This window comes from Carcharhinus amblyrhynchos, chromosome 11, assembly GCF_965287045.1.
Source record: "Carcharhinus amblyrhynchos chromosome 11, sCarAmb.v2.hapA, whole genome shotgun sequence".
NCBI classification, from domain to species: domain Eukaryota; kingdom Metazoa; phylum Chordata; class Chondrichthyes; order Carcharhiniformes; family Carcharhinidae; genus Carcharhinus; species Carcharhinus amblyrhynchos.
In genome coordinates this window covers 68,193,866-68,206,878 of record NC_137334.1, presented here as the reverse complement: position 1 = coordinate 68,206,878, position 13,013 = coordinate 68,193,866, and the positions used below count along the sequence as shown (strand labels likewise).

General features: G+C 42.8%; 1 protein-coding gene across 1 annotated transcript in view; it reads right to left on the bottom strand.

Annotated features, from left to right (window-relative positions):
• thsd7ba (thrombospondin, type I, domain containing 7Ba) overlaps positions 1-12,191 on the bottom strand; it is a 769,281-nt gene extending 757,090 nt beyond the window's left edge. The window contains exon 1 of the mRNA XM_080198282.1: positions 12,152-12,191. The gene's annotated coding sequence lies outside the window, so the exon portion shown is untranslated. The remainder of the gene's footprint in view (positions 1-12,151) is intronic.
• Between the last annotated feature and the right edge of the window lie 822 nt (positions 12,192-13,013).

Here is a 13,013-nt window from a genome sequence, read left to right as displayed (position 1 = left end):
GGAGTTTCACACTGAGGGTGGAATTTTCCTGACCTGCCCACCACAGGAATCGTAGCAGGTACAGGAAAGGGGAACGTGCAAATGTCCATTACCGAGTGCGGCCAGAATATCCTGCCTGTGTCTCTGATTAACAACAGCGTAGGGCAAGGGACTGCCTCAGTGAAACTGAGGAGCTATGAAGGCCTTGAGTAGTTACAGTGAAGAGTTACAGGCATGGCCAAGTGAGAGGCAGTTTAGCAAAGCACTCCTTCTGTCTGAGAGCCACACCATTGCATGACCGGTGAGTGGCCAATCGCCTACAACGTGCATCTCACTTCTTCTCACCTGCACTCCTCTGCTCCAGTCCTACTCTGAAGGCTGGTAGCAATGTATACAACTCCACCAAGTACCTCTGTTTATGCTTTAGGTTAAAGGGCTTACTACTGCAACAGTCCCAGAAGGGATAGCTCCGGCTGCCTTCCCTGCAGATAGATGCCTCTCCACAGTAAGGCAGAGATGGCCATGGAGATACAGCTGGAAGGAGGGGAGTCTCTCCAACAGAGGATCCAGAGGCATAAGACCAGATATCCGGGTGTGTGTGAGCACCAGTGAGTCAGGAGGCTTAGGCTTTCGTGGCTGTATTTGGCTGCTGGCATTATACCGTACAGTGGAAGACCACCTTCCCTGTGCAACAGGCATTGCCAATGACAGAGTGCCTGTCTCTAAACAGCCACCCACTCTGGCCTTCCACAATCCCACTTTCCTGATTTTAACCAAGTTGTGCACTTCCTTCCTGCAAGGAGAGAAAGCAGGGAGGTGAGAGTGGCCATAATAAGAACATAAGAAATAGGAGCAGGAGTAGGCCAACTAACCCTTCGAGCCTGCCCCGCCATTCAATAAGATCATGGCTGATCTGTCGTGGCTCAGTTCCACATTCCCGCCCTCTCCCCATACCCCTTAATCCCCTCTCTCATCAAAAACCCATCAACCCGCATCTTAAAAATATTTAGCGAGGCAGCCTCCACCACTTCAACAGGCAGAGAATTCCAGAGATTCACCACCCTTTGAGTGAAGAAGTTCCTCCTCAACTCTGTTCTAAACCGCTCCCCCCCTTTATCTTGAGGCTATGCCCCCTAGTCCTACTATCCTTTCTGAGCGGGAAGAGTCTCTCCACCTCTATCCTATCCATCCCATTCATCATCTTATACGTCTCAATGAGATCTCCCCTCATTCTTCTAAACTCTAACGAATACAAGCCTAATCTATTCAGCCTCTCCTCATAGCTCAACCCCCTCAACTCCGGTATCAGCCTAGTAAACCTCCTCTGCACTCCCTCCAAGGCTAAAATATCCTTGCGTAAGTACGGCGCCCAAAACTGCACACAGTACTCCAGCTGCGGCCTCACCAACGCCCTATACAGCCGCAGCAAGACCTCCCTACTTTTATATTCAATCCCCCTCGCTATGAAGGCCAGCATCCCATTCGCCTTCCTGACCACCTACTGCACCTGCAAGCTGGGTTTTTGCGACTCATGCACAAGGACCCCGAGGTCCCTCTGCACCGTCGCCTGCTGCAGTTTTTCTCCACGTAAGTAATAATCCTTCCTACCATTATTCCTACCAAAGTGGACCACCTCGCACTTGCCAACATTAAATTCCATTTGCCATTTCCTGGCCCATTCGCCCAGCCTATCTAGCTCCTTCTGTAGACTCTCCCCACCCTCCGCACAATTTGCCTTTCCACCAATTTTGGTGTCATCAGCAAATTTCGACACCCTGCACTCGGTTCCCTCCTCCAGATCATCTATATAAATGGTAAAAAGCTGAGGCCCCAGCACCGACCCCTGGGGTACTCCACTAGTCACCATCCGCCAATCCGAATAGCACCCATTGACCCCCACTCTCTGCCTCCTATTTGACAACCAGTCCTCTATCCACGCTAACACCCTACCCCCAACTCCATGCCCCCTGACCTTCTGTAATAACCTCTTGTGAGGTACCTTGTCAAACGCCTTCTGAAAATCCAGAAAGACCACATCCACCGGCTCTCCTCTATCCACCGCCCTAGACACATCCTCATAGAACTCAAGTAAATTTGTCAGACACGACTTCCCTTTAAGGAAACCGTGCTGCGTCTGCTCTATCAAGCAGTTCCCCTCAAGATGCCTCGCTATTTCCTCCTTGATGACGGATTCTAACATTTTACCTACAACAGACGTTAAACTAACCGGCCTATAATTCCCTGCCTTTTGCCTGGCACCCTTCTTAAACAACGGCGTAACATTAGCCATTTTCCAATCTTCGGCACTTCCCTGGAATCCAGCGACGTCTGGAAAATAACGGCTTGGGTTCAGAGGAATAAATGTGCATGGCGGCTTTTTAAAAATTTCTTCCATGGGATGTGAACATCATTATGAAGGGAAAGATTTGTTGCCCATCACTAATTACCCTCGAACAAATGGTGATGAATTGCTTTCTTGAACCATTGCCGTCCACCTTGTGTAGGTTTCCCATAGTGCTGTCACAGTGGCAGTTCTCGTATTTTGACGATGGTGAAGGAGTGGCAATGTAGTTCCAGGTCTGAATGGTGTGTAGTTTGGAGGGGAATTTGACAGTGATGCTGATCCCATGTGTCTGCTTTAATTGTCCTTCCAGCTGGTAGAAACCATGAGTTTGGAAGGTCCTGTCAAAGGAGCTTTGGCAAGTTGGTGCAGCGGATCACTGCTGACAGGCACTGTTTGACAGTGGTGAAGGGAGTCAATGTTTAAGATGGTGGATGGGGTGCCAAGCTGCTTTGTGATGGATGGTGCCTGGTTTCTTGAATGTTGTTGAAGCAGCACTCATCAGGAAAGTGGAGAGTATTCCGTTAAACCCCTGACTTACGGCTTGTCAATAGTAGACAAGCTCTGGGGAGTCAGGAGGCGAGTTACTTACACCAGAATTTGCAGCTTCTAACCTGCTCCTGCAGACATGATGCTGATAGTGGAGGATTCAACAATCATAATGCTCAGAGGCATTACCTGCAATAGGAAGAAAATGAGTGAGTATTGGCTGCTCAGTGGGGATTTGGGATGCATTTAGAATGAGGGATACATGGATTCCATAATGTTTTGCATGATGATACTGTGCCTTTAAGAAATGTACTCAGGTCATGTTTCTTGTTAGAGTATGCTTAAACTTCATCTCCGTTTTATAATGTGTCACTTTGTCTGGACAACAAGCAGCTCCATTATTGAGAATGCAGGATAATGACTGATTTTTAGCTCATGGAGTGCTTGTCTAAACAGTTAATGCATTTGTGTTTACTTAGGCTTCCTTGCAGTTTCAGAGTAAGGTTTTGGTTAGGCTGATTGACAGAGACAGTAACATGTTAATAGAGTCATAGGCGTTTACACAATGGAAACAGGCCCTTCAGTCCAACTTGTCCACGCTGCCCGCTTTTTTAAACTTTAAGCTAATCCCAGTTGCCCGCATTTGGCCCATATCCCTCGATACCCATCTTACCCATATAACTGTTTAACTGTTTTTTTTAGAAGACAAAATTGTACCCACTTCTATTACTACATCTGGCAGCTTGTTCCAGACACTCACCACCCCCGTGTGAAAAATTGCCCCTTTGGGCACTTTTGTATCTTTCACCTCTCACCTTAAACAAATGCTCTCTCATTCGAGACTCCTTACCTTTGGAAAAAGATATTGACTGTCTAGCTGAGCTATGCCCCTCATTATTTTATAGACTTCTAAGATCACTCCTCAATCTTCTACCTGCCAGAGAAAAAGTCCCAGTCTATCCAGCCTCTCCTCATAACTCAAACCATCAAGTCCCAGTAGCATCCCAGTAAATCTTTTCTGTACTTTTTCTACTTTAAAAATATCCTTTCTACAAAAGGGTGACCAAAACTTTACACAGTATTCCAAGTGTGGCCTTATCAATGTCTTGTACAACTTTAACAAGATGTCCTAACTCCTGTATTCAAAGTTCTGACCAATGAAACCAAGCGTGCCGAATGCCTTCTTCACCATTCTGTCCACCTGTAACTCCACTTTCAAAGAGCTATGAACATGTACCCCTAGATGTCTTTGTTCTGTAGCTCTCCCCAATGTCCTACCATTAACTGAATAAGTCCTGCCCTGGTTTGATCGACCAAAATGCACCACCTTGATTTATCTAAATTAAACTCCATCTAAAATTTGTCAGCCCACTGGCCAAGTTGATCAAAATCCCATTGTAATCAGAGATAACTTTCTTCACTGTCCACTATGCCACCAATCTTGGTGTCATCTGTAAACTTACTAATCATGCCTCCTATATTCTTATCCAAATCGTTAATATAAATGACAAATAACAGTGAATCCAGCACTGATCCCTGAGGCACACTACTGATCACAGGACTCCAGTTTGAAAAACAATCTTCTACAACCACCCACTGGCTTCTGTCAAAAAGCCAATTTTGTATCCATTTAGATACCTCACCCTGGATCCCGTGAGATTTAACCTTATGCAACAACCTACCATGCAGTACCTTGTCAGAGGCCTTACTAAAGTCCATATAGACAACATCAACTGCATTGCCCTCACCTACCTTCTTGTTTACCTCCTCAAAAAACTCAGTCAAATTTGAGAGGTGTGATTTTCCACTCAAAGCCACACTGACTGTCCCTAATCACTCCTTGCGAATTTAATTGCCTGTACATCCTGTATCTCAAAATACTTTCCAACAACTTACCCACCATAGATGTGAGGCTCATTGGCCTGTAACTCCCAGGCTTTTCCCTGCAACACTTTTTAGCAAAGGTGCAACATTTGCCACCCTCCAATCTTCAGGCACCTCACCCTTGACTATCGATGATTCAAATATTTCAGCTAGGGGACCCGCAATTTCCTCCCCAGCCTCCCACAATGTCCTGGGATACACTTCATCAGGTCCTGGGGATTTATCTACCTCAATGTGCTTTAAGACTTCCAGCACCTCTTTCTTTGTAATATGTACACTCCTCAACATATCACTAATAGGCAAAGTTAAGTTTGCAGGAGAGACAGAGGGGGAGATTTTCCCCAAAGTGTTGAATTGGTGGGAAAACTGTTCGAGACCCTGACTGTCTTCTCAGTTCAACTTCACACTTGAATTTCCGCACTCTGTGCAATGCAGAAGTCACAATTGATACGGCAATGATCATCACCAATAAGAGACACTAACAACCACCCCTTGATATCCAATGGTGTTGCCATCGCTTTATCCCCCACTGTCAACATCCTTGGGGTTACCATTGACCAGAAACTCAACTGGACTTGCCACATCAACACAGGAGCTAGGAATACTGTGGTGAGTAACTCAACTCCTGACTATCCAAAGCCTATTTACCATTTACAAGGCACAAGGTCAGGAATGTGATGGAATACTCCCCATTTGCCTAGATGGGTGCAGCTCCAACAACACTCCAGAAGCTTGACACTATCCAGGATGAAGCAGCCTGCTTGTTGGCACCACATCTACAAACATCCACTACCTCCCCCACTGATGCTCAGTAGCAGCAGTGTGCACTACCTCCAAGATACACTGCAGCAATTCACCAAAGACACTTTGACAGCGCCTTCCAAACCCACAACCACTTCTATCTAGAAGGACAAGGGCAGCAGATAAATAGGAACACCACCACCTGCAAGTTCCTCTCCAAGCCACTCACTGTCCTAAATTTAAAAAATTATATTGCCATTCCTTCGCAGTTGCTGGATCAAAATCCTGGAATTCCTTCCCTAATGGCATTGTGGGTTAACCCACAGCACGTAAACTGCAGCAATTCAAGAAGGCAGCTCACCACCACCTTCTGAAGGCAATTAGGATTAGGCAATAAATGCTGGCCAGCCAGAGACATCCATGTCCCACAAATGAATAAAAAGAATCCTAATAGCTGACCTGACGCATGCTGTGTGAGAGAAAGCTCTGCAAGTCAGATTATGGAGCTTGGCACTTGACAGTGTCACGTCACTCATTTGTAATTCCACTCCAAGTAACTGAATCCTCCTGGTTCACTTTTTCTAACTTCAAATAGTCATAATGCTGCTGCTCACTTGCTCAGCCACTTCCAAACATGTCAGCTTAATTATAGAAAGTGTTCTCTGCTTCCTGTCCTTGGCTGAGTTCATCTCACCGCAGCCCGTCACCACTCTCTGCTCCTCCCAGTACAAGTGCATTTCTGCACCATTCCTGCACGTGCAAACTCCAAATGTTGGTGAGTTTCTTCAAAATGTGCTACAGCTCCTTTAAATAGATGCTCCTCCTCTGTTAAAATGGCTGTGTCATCCTACCCACCTTGTCCAATTGGGCAGGCTCTTAACTGGTTTGCTCTTGGAAATAGCAGGCCCATTGTTGCGACAATCAATTAGGTATACAACCCAAAAATGCTCCTGATGTTCCAAAAGTCTAATGCTATAGGTATATAGGCAACTTCTTTCATGAAAGGCAGGCTAACTGAAAGTCAAGATCCCAAGGAGACATTTTGGCGTCAAAACTGCTAGCACTATTTAGGAGACATTGCACCTGCCCCATCCTCTCTCCTCCACTCAATGTCATCATACAAAATAGAACCAAGACATATCAAATGAGAGAATTAAAATATAATGGGATGTATTAGAAATCTGTCTGATCACTCTAGGACAGGTAATTTAACTAGAAGCATGCTGCTGACTGATTTTGAAGAGTGTTTTTATTTCTATAAGAGGAATATTTCTTGAATTGGAACTAATTGAGAAAGGTTAGCAGTATGACTTGTATCTTATGTTAAGCATTGTGGAAATTTGACATGTCAGCTACAACTCTCACCAACTTTTACAGATGCACCATAGAAAGCATTCTTTCTGATTATATTACAGCTTGGTATAGCTCCTGCTCTGCCCAAGGTGGCAAGAAACTACAAAAGGTCATGAATGTAGCCCAATCTATCACACAAACCAGCCTCACATCTTTTGACTCTGCCTACACTTTCCACTGCCTTGGCAAAGCACCAGCATAATTAAGGATCCGATGCATCCCGGACATTCTCTCTTCCACATTCTTCCATCAGGAAAATGATACAAGAGACTGAGGTCATGTACCAACCAACTCAAGAATAGCTTCTCCTCTGCTGCCATCAGACTTTTGAATGGTCCTTCCTTGCATTAAGTTGATCTTTCTCTACACCCCAGCTAAGGTTGTGACATTATATTCTGCACTGTCTCATTTCCTTCTCTATGAACGGTTTGCTTTGTCTGTATAGTGTGCGAGAAATAATACTTTTCACTGTATGCTAATACATGACAATAATAAATCAAATCAAATTCAAATATTAAACATTAAGCTGATTCATTTGTTATAATTAAATTCCATTGTTAAATACAGTTTGTTTTGATAAAAGCTTCTAGCATGTCAATAGAATTATACTTGGAGTGAAATACCATATCCTCACGCAAATGTAGAATGACTTGTATTCTGTTTTCCTACACCTTAAACCTGTAGAAGAAGAGATTTATTTCTGAGACTATGGTGATTTCTTACCAACAATTTCCTTTAGCTGCCAGTCAACACCAATCACAACTTAAAATATGTTTTATTTAATTGAGCAGGAATGTGAGCTTTGTTTGAGTTCCCAGAGTAATTACACTCTGATAAAGGTGCTTACAACACTTATAGAAGGTATAATAGTGGTATTTTTATTCCTGTCTCTCAATTTCTCCTTATCCATCACCTTGACATATTAATTTCAGTTGTTGTGCTGCTAAAAAAAACAAATATATGCACAGAATGTCATCACACACAAAATATGCTGGGTAACTCTTCAAGAAAAATGTTAAACTGCAGGATAAAACAGGATTGAGTTTTTAAAATGATCACAAAATGTATAAATGCAAAAGCAGAACTTCAAAGAAAAACTCTACCACCAAACCATTAAATTGGTCTAGTTGGTGTAGTCTGGAGGAATATTTTGCAAAATTGTTGTTGCAAACTAACATCTTAATAGCATGGGACACTTACTTCAATGCTCCAGTAATAATGCAGAACAGATTCCTCATGACAAAATATTTCACTCATAGGTGAAAAGAAAGCCTATGTGCCTCACTGCATATGAATATGTTGGTTACGTGATGATAGTCATGCAATTGATAAAATGTTTAAGGGGAATGTTTAAAATTTAGCTTTATTCTATGGGCAGATAGTATGTCTGGTAAACATTTAGCTCAGAGGTGTTGTAAAAAAAAAGGGTAATTACTAAATTCAGCTACAAATTTGCTACTTTGGTAGAGCTAATGGACTTCTGCTAACAAAAGTTTCTTTAGGAAGTTGATTGACAGGGTCATGTGATCATATGGTTAATAGCAGAGCTGAGTCAGTAGCACAGGGAAGATGATTTTACAGTTGAAGTTACAGTTCCAGCTGGGAATTGTTTGAAGGCAGAGATTTCTGCAAGCTAACCCAAAACTCATTTTCTCACAGAAAGCTTCAAGACTGCCTCCATTCATTATAGCAAGCATGATCATAGTTGTGGACGATATTTAAAGTGGCATTTGAGTCTGTAAGAGAAATATTGCTTATTTGGAACTGAAACAGTGATAAGTTAAAAATTAAAGTTGGTTCCTTTTCATTTTTAATATTATTCAACAGTTAGTTGTTAAGCTGCTTCATTTGTTAGAATTATATTTAAACTCTGTATTTAAATAAAGTTTTTATTACTAAAAATGATCCCTCTTCTGTCAATGGAATTACCCCTGGAGTGAAGAATCCTACCCTCACATTTGTGCCAAAATAGAAAAATTACTGGGGTCTAGTGTGATGTCCTAATGTATCTTGGAGCTCTGGTCCAGTACCCTAGCTGTTAAAGTTCAAATTTGCGCTGGAGTTCAAGGATTTTAAAAGGTTACCCATGTATTATTCCACAAGGAATAAACTGACATAAAAAAGTAAGAAACATGTAGCCTTTAACATGGGGGCAATGGTAAATAAATTGAACAATAAATCGACTTGGGAAAACATATTGAATCTTCTTTACAGATTCTCTTATTGCATGCTGCTTTTCATAATACCTTCTCCTCCAGTTAGCCAGATTGGATGTATAAGCTTTTCTCTAACAGTCATTGTTGTTGCTTCATAAATGTGCTAGCAAGAAGGGAATAATCGAAGCATAGTGAGTTTGATGTCAAGCTTTCCTCTCCCTGACATACAACGTTTTGTTCCCATAAGACATTCCCTTGAATATCAGGGCAAAGAACTGACATTAATCCAATCTGAAATAGTCAGGTCACTGACAAGTGACTTGCCCGCACCCATTTGTGGTGACAAGCAATTTCAGGACTTGTCTTTCTCCCAGACTAAAAACTCCATGGCTTAAGTTTCCACATTATTCAAGTGCTCCAGATTTTCAGTATCTTTTTGTGTCAGGTTACAATAAAATAGCTTAATGACATTAGATTGCAGATTTTTTTAAAAACAGATGTTTCTATCTCAAGCGTTTATTTTACATTTGCCACAAGACACGATAAATTCCCAAAATCTAATAGAAATTATTACTCCATATAAGTATACAATAAAGATCAGCAAATATTCATACAAATGGTTCCAATTATCAATCACTGCAGCTGGCATCTGCTCTCGTACACAGAAAGTAAGGATACCAGAAAGAGTGGGGATCTCGAGAAAACAGGGTAAAACCATGAGCGCATGGCCCCATGGTGCAGACCCTCCTGCAGAGGATGAGAGACCGAGCTACACAGTATTTTGGTTACCATACAACCAACTGCAGCCAAACTCAGCAAGCCAGGATCTCCAAGCAATAAAAGATTAACTCAGAAAAAAGAGAACATCCAGATACTGCCATCTGTACAAGATGTGACGTGGCAGGATATATGCTCATGTTCAGGAAACCCTACTGACAAGAAGAATCATCAACAGGATATCTCAGGGAGATATACAATCCTCCTCCTCCTGACAAGATAAGGGAAAGTCTCTAGGATTAACTAGAACAGATCTGTGACTCTATCAATACCCAACCTAACTGAATTAAAAAAAGTTCCAAGGCAATAGGAACTTTGCCAGACTTCCAGCATACGCTTTCCCAGGAAAGATACCAGGAACACAAATATATAAACCTTACAAGGATAGGGGTACTGCCCCATGCTCCCATAAGAGCTCAAACGAATAGAATTTTACAGAGATTTCCAAAGCACTTGGAGGAGGCAACCTTTTCCTCCACACTGCCTAATCTCCGATTTGGAGAGAGACTTGGCTTCTTCACAGATTGTCTCATTGCATGCTGCTTTTCATAATACCTTCTCCTCCAGTTATCATTGGTGACATCACTGGTCCGCAGCAGATTTGAAGACAGGTCTTGCAGCCTGCAGGACATTGAATCCCCAGGAGAACCAAGTCTCAAGATGGACAGATGTCTAGAAGCCTCCCAAAGGGGATGTCCTGGGGGAGGGCAACCTACTCCTACATCAAACATAACTTCCTCCTGACCCAGATTTAAAAAGCCATAACCTACTCACAGCCACTACTGCCCTAACCTGCTCAATGGCACACTAGAATGAGGACCAAAGAATATTCACAGCACTCTTATACATTGAGCAAAGCAAACTATTCCTCTCACTAGATATCCAGAGGTGTCTATTAGATCCTGCTATCAACACAGTTCGACCCACTTCCCCATACCAGAAAAACACGAATAACTGGATCATATGCTCACCATACATTTCATAAGCCAAGTCATCAAGTAACCACAGCCATTACGCACAGCCAAATGAGAATAGAAGGCCAACCTAACATGGCTATACATTCAAGGATTAATCAACTCGGCCTGGATGTGCACCAGATCAAAATTCCCCCAATCCAACAACATCAAAGACACCAATGACAAAAACCAAGAATCTAACCTTTTCCAGTACACATGATCTGTCTGTACTTGCTCAGGAAACAAGCAAGGATTTTGAAATCCCAGCACAATCAAAAGAAAAACATGACCCAGTCATTCTAATGGGGGATTCTCCTCACCCACAGTGAGGACTTCTACAGCCATATCAACCATCTCTATACCAAATCACCTATCCACCAGCCTATTGTAGCACTACTCATCCCATATAAAAAAATAAAGTGAAAGGTACTAAAAATTAGACTCCATAGATTAACAGAGAAGTTAGTGCCAGCAAGAACCTTTCAGTATTCTCCAAGCCCCCACGCCCCCACATAATCTGGTTCATGCCCAGCAATGAAGTAAACCAGACTAGGATATTTAAATATTCATTTAAATATGCAGGGTACACTGGGAGTCATAGTGCCTGACTCCAGCAATTCACTGACCCTTGGGCAGGAACCTGGTGCAAATCACTACTGGTCTCCACAAGCGGAGGTATGTTATGACGGTCATGCCAGGAGGCTCAGAGACTATTGAAACCCGAAGGTGGTTAGGGAAATGACTGGGTAGTGCCTTGGCACTGACACCAGCAGTGCCAACCTGGCCATGCCTGTGCCAGGGCCAAAGGGTTGCAGACTTGGAGGACCTTTTGCGAAATCATAGGCGGGTGCTGTTAGCAGTGAATGGGGGTGTGGAAATCTGTGATTTCCAGAACACTTGGAGGAGGCAACCTTTTCCTCCATACTGCCTGATCTCCAATTCAAAGAGAGACGCCAGGGGGCGGGAGGAGGGGGTGGAGGTGACTTTCTAGAGCTGTCTGGAGATCAGCGCAATCTTTTAACAAAAAAAAAAAGCGCCCTCACCTCAAAAGAGCCAGCTATGCTGGGATATTTTGGCCCCAACTCCAAAAACAAGTCTAAGTGTTGCTGCACTCAGTGAGAATCTTTCCAGGCTAGAATTCTCCAACATTGCTGGCAGCAATGGCAGGCAAACAAGTTCACAGAATTCCTCTCCTCAGTGAGGTGAATTGCAAACTCATTCACTACAAATGACCTACCAGGAATCTCACTGGCTTTCACACTGGGAACAAAATTTAGGGCAGGAATTCACCGGCTGATCACATCCCATCACTGCCAGAGAATTCGGTGCTTAGCCAAATCTTTGTTCACTGCAGTGGGACTGGAAAATCCCAGTTGCAAGCAAGGTCAGAGAATGTGACCCAAGAAACGTTTTGGGAGAATTCCATCCTACATATTTTACAATGTTAGCTTTGAATTAGAAAGAGAGAGTCTTACCCAAATCACTTGGTAGATTTTCATCACCTGAAATTGCCCCAAGATGTATGGATGTCAGTCTTTTCCAACTTCTGATGACTGAAGTGATCCACAGTATAAAAATGGCCTTCTTCAACTTCTCCTAAGTACATTGTCTAATCCTTGATCCATTGGGACTTCTTTTTGATAGTTCGCCTCTAGAAAGATGAGTCTTTAAATAATCTTTACCAGCAATACACTTCTTGCGGATAATCTTGGATCAGGAGACTGTCAGAATATCGATAAGAAACCAAACTGGGCTGTGAAGAAAAAAAATTCAAAATAAATAAAACCTTCATTTAAGAAGCTAAGATAACTTTTTTTGGTGTAGAACCAAATTAATTATAAATGGTATCTTTTGTACTTCAATCAAAGTGGTTATTTTCATGTCATTAACGCTCATTTAAATAGTAAAATAAATTAAAGAAACTTCTGTTGATAAATTGAGTTGTATTGTACAATGTCAACATCATGGTTGATAATGAAATCTGCAAGTGGACATTTTCACCATCTTTGAAAGTGCATAAATAAATATAACCAAAGTAAAAGTTTATTTATCAGTGTCACAAGTGGCTTATATTAACACTGCAATGAAGTTACTGTGAGAATCCCCTTAGTCGCCACACTGACACCGGTTCCAGTACACTGAGGGAGAATTTAGCGTGGCCAGTGCACCTAACTAGTACATCTTTTGGACTGTGGGAGGAAACTGGAGCACCCAGAGGAAACCCATGCAGACACGGGAAGAGCATGCAGACTCTGCACAGACAGTGACCCAAGCTGGGAATCGAATCTGGGTCCCTGGTGCTGTGAGGCAGCAGTGCTAACCACTGTGCCACCCTAA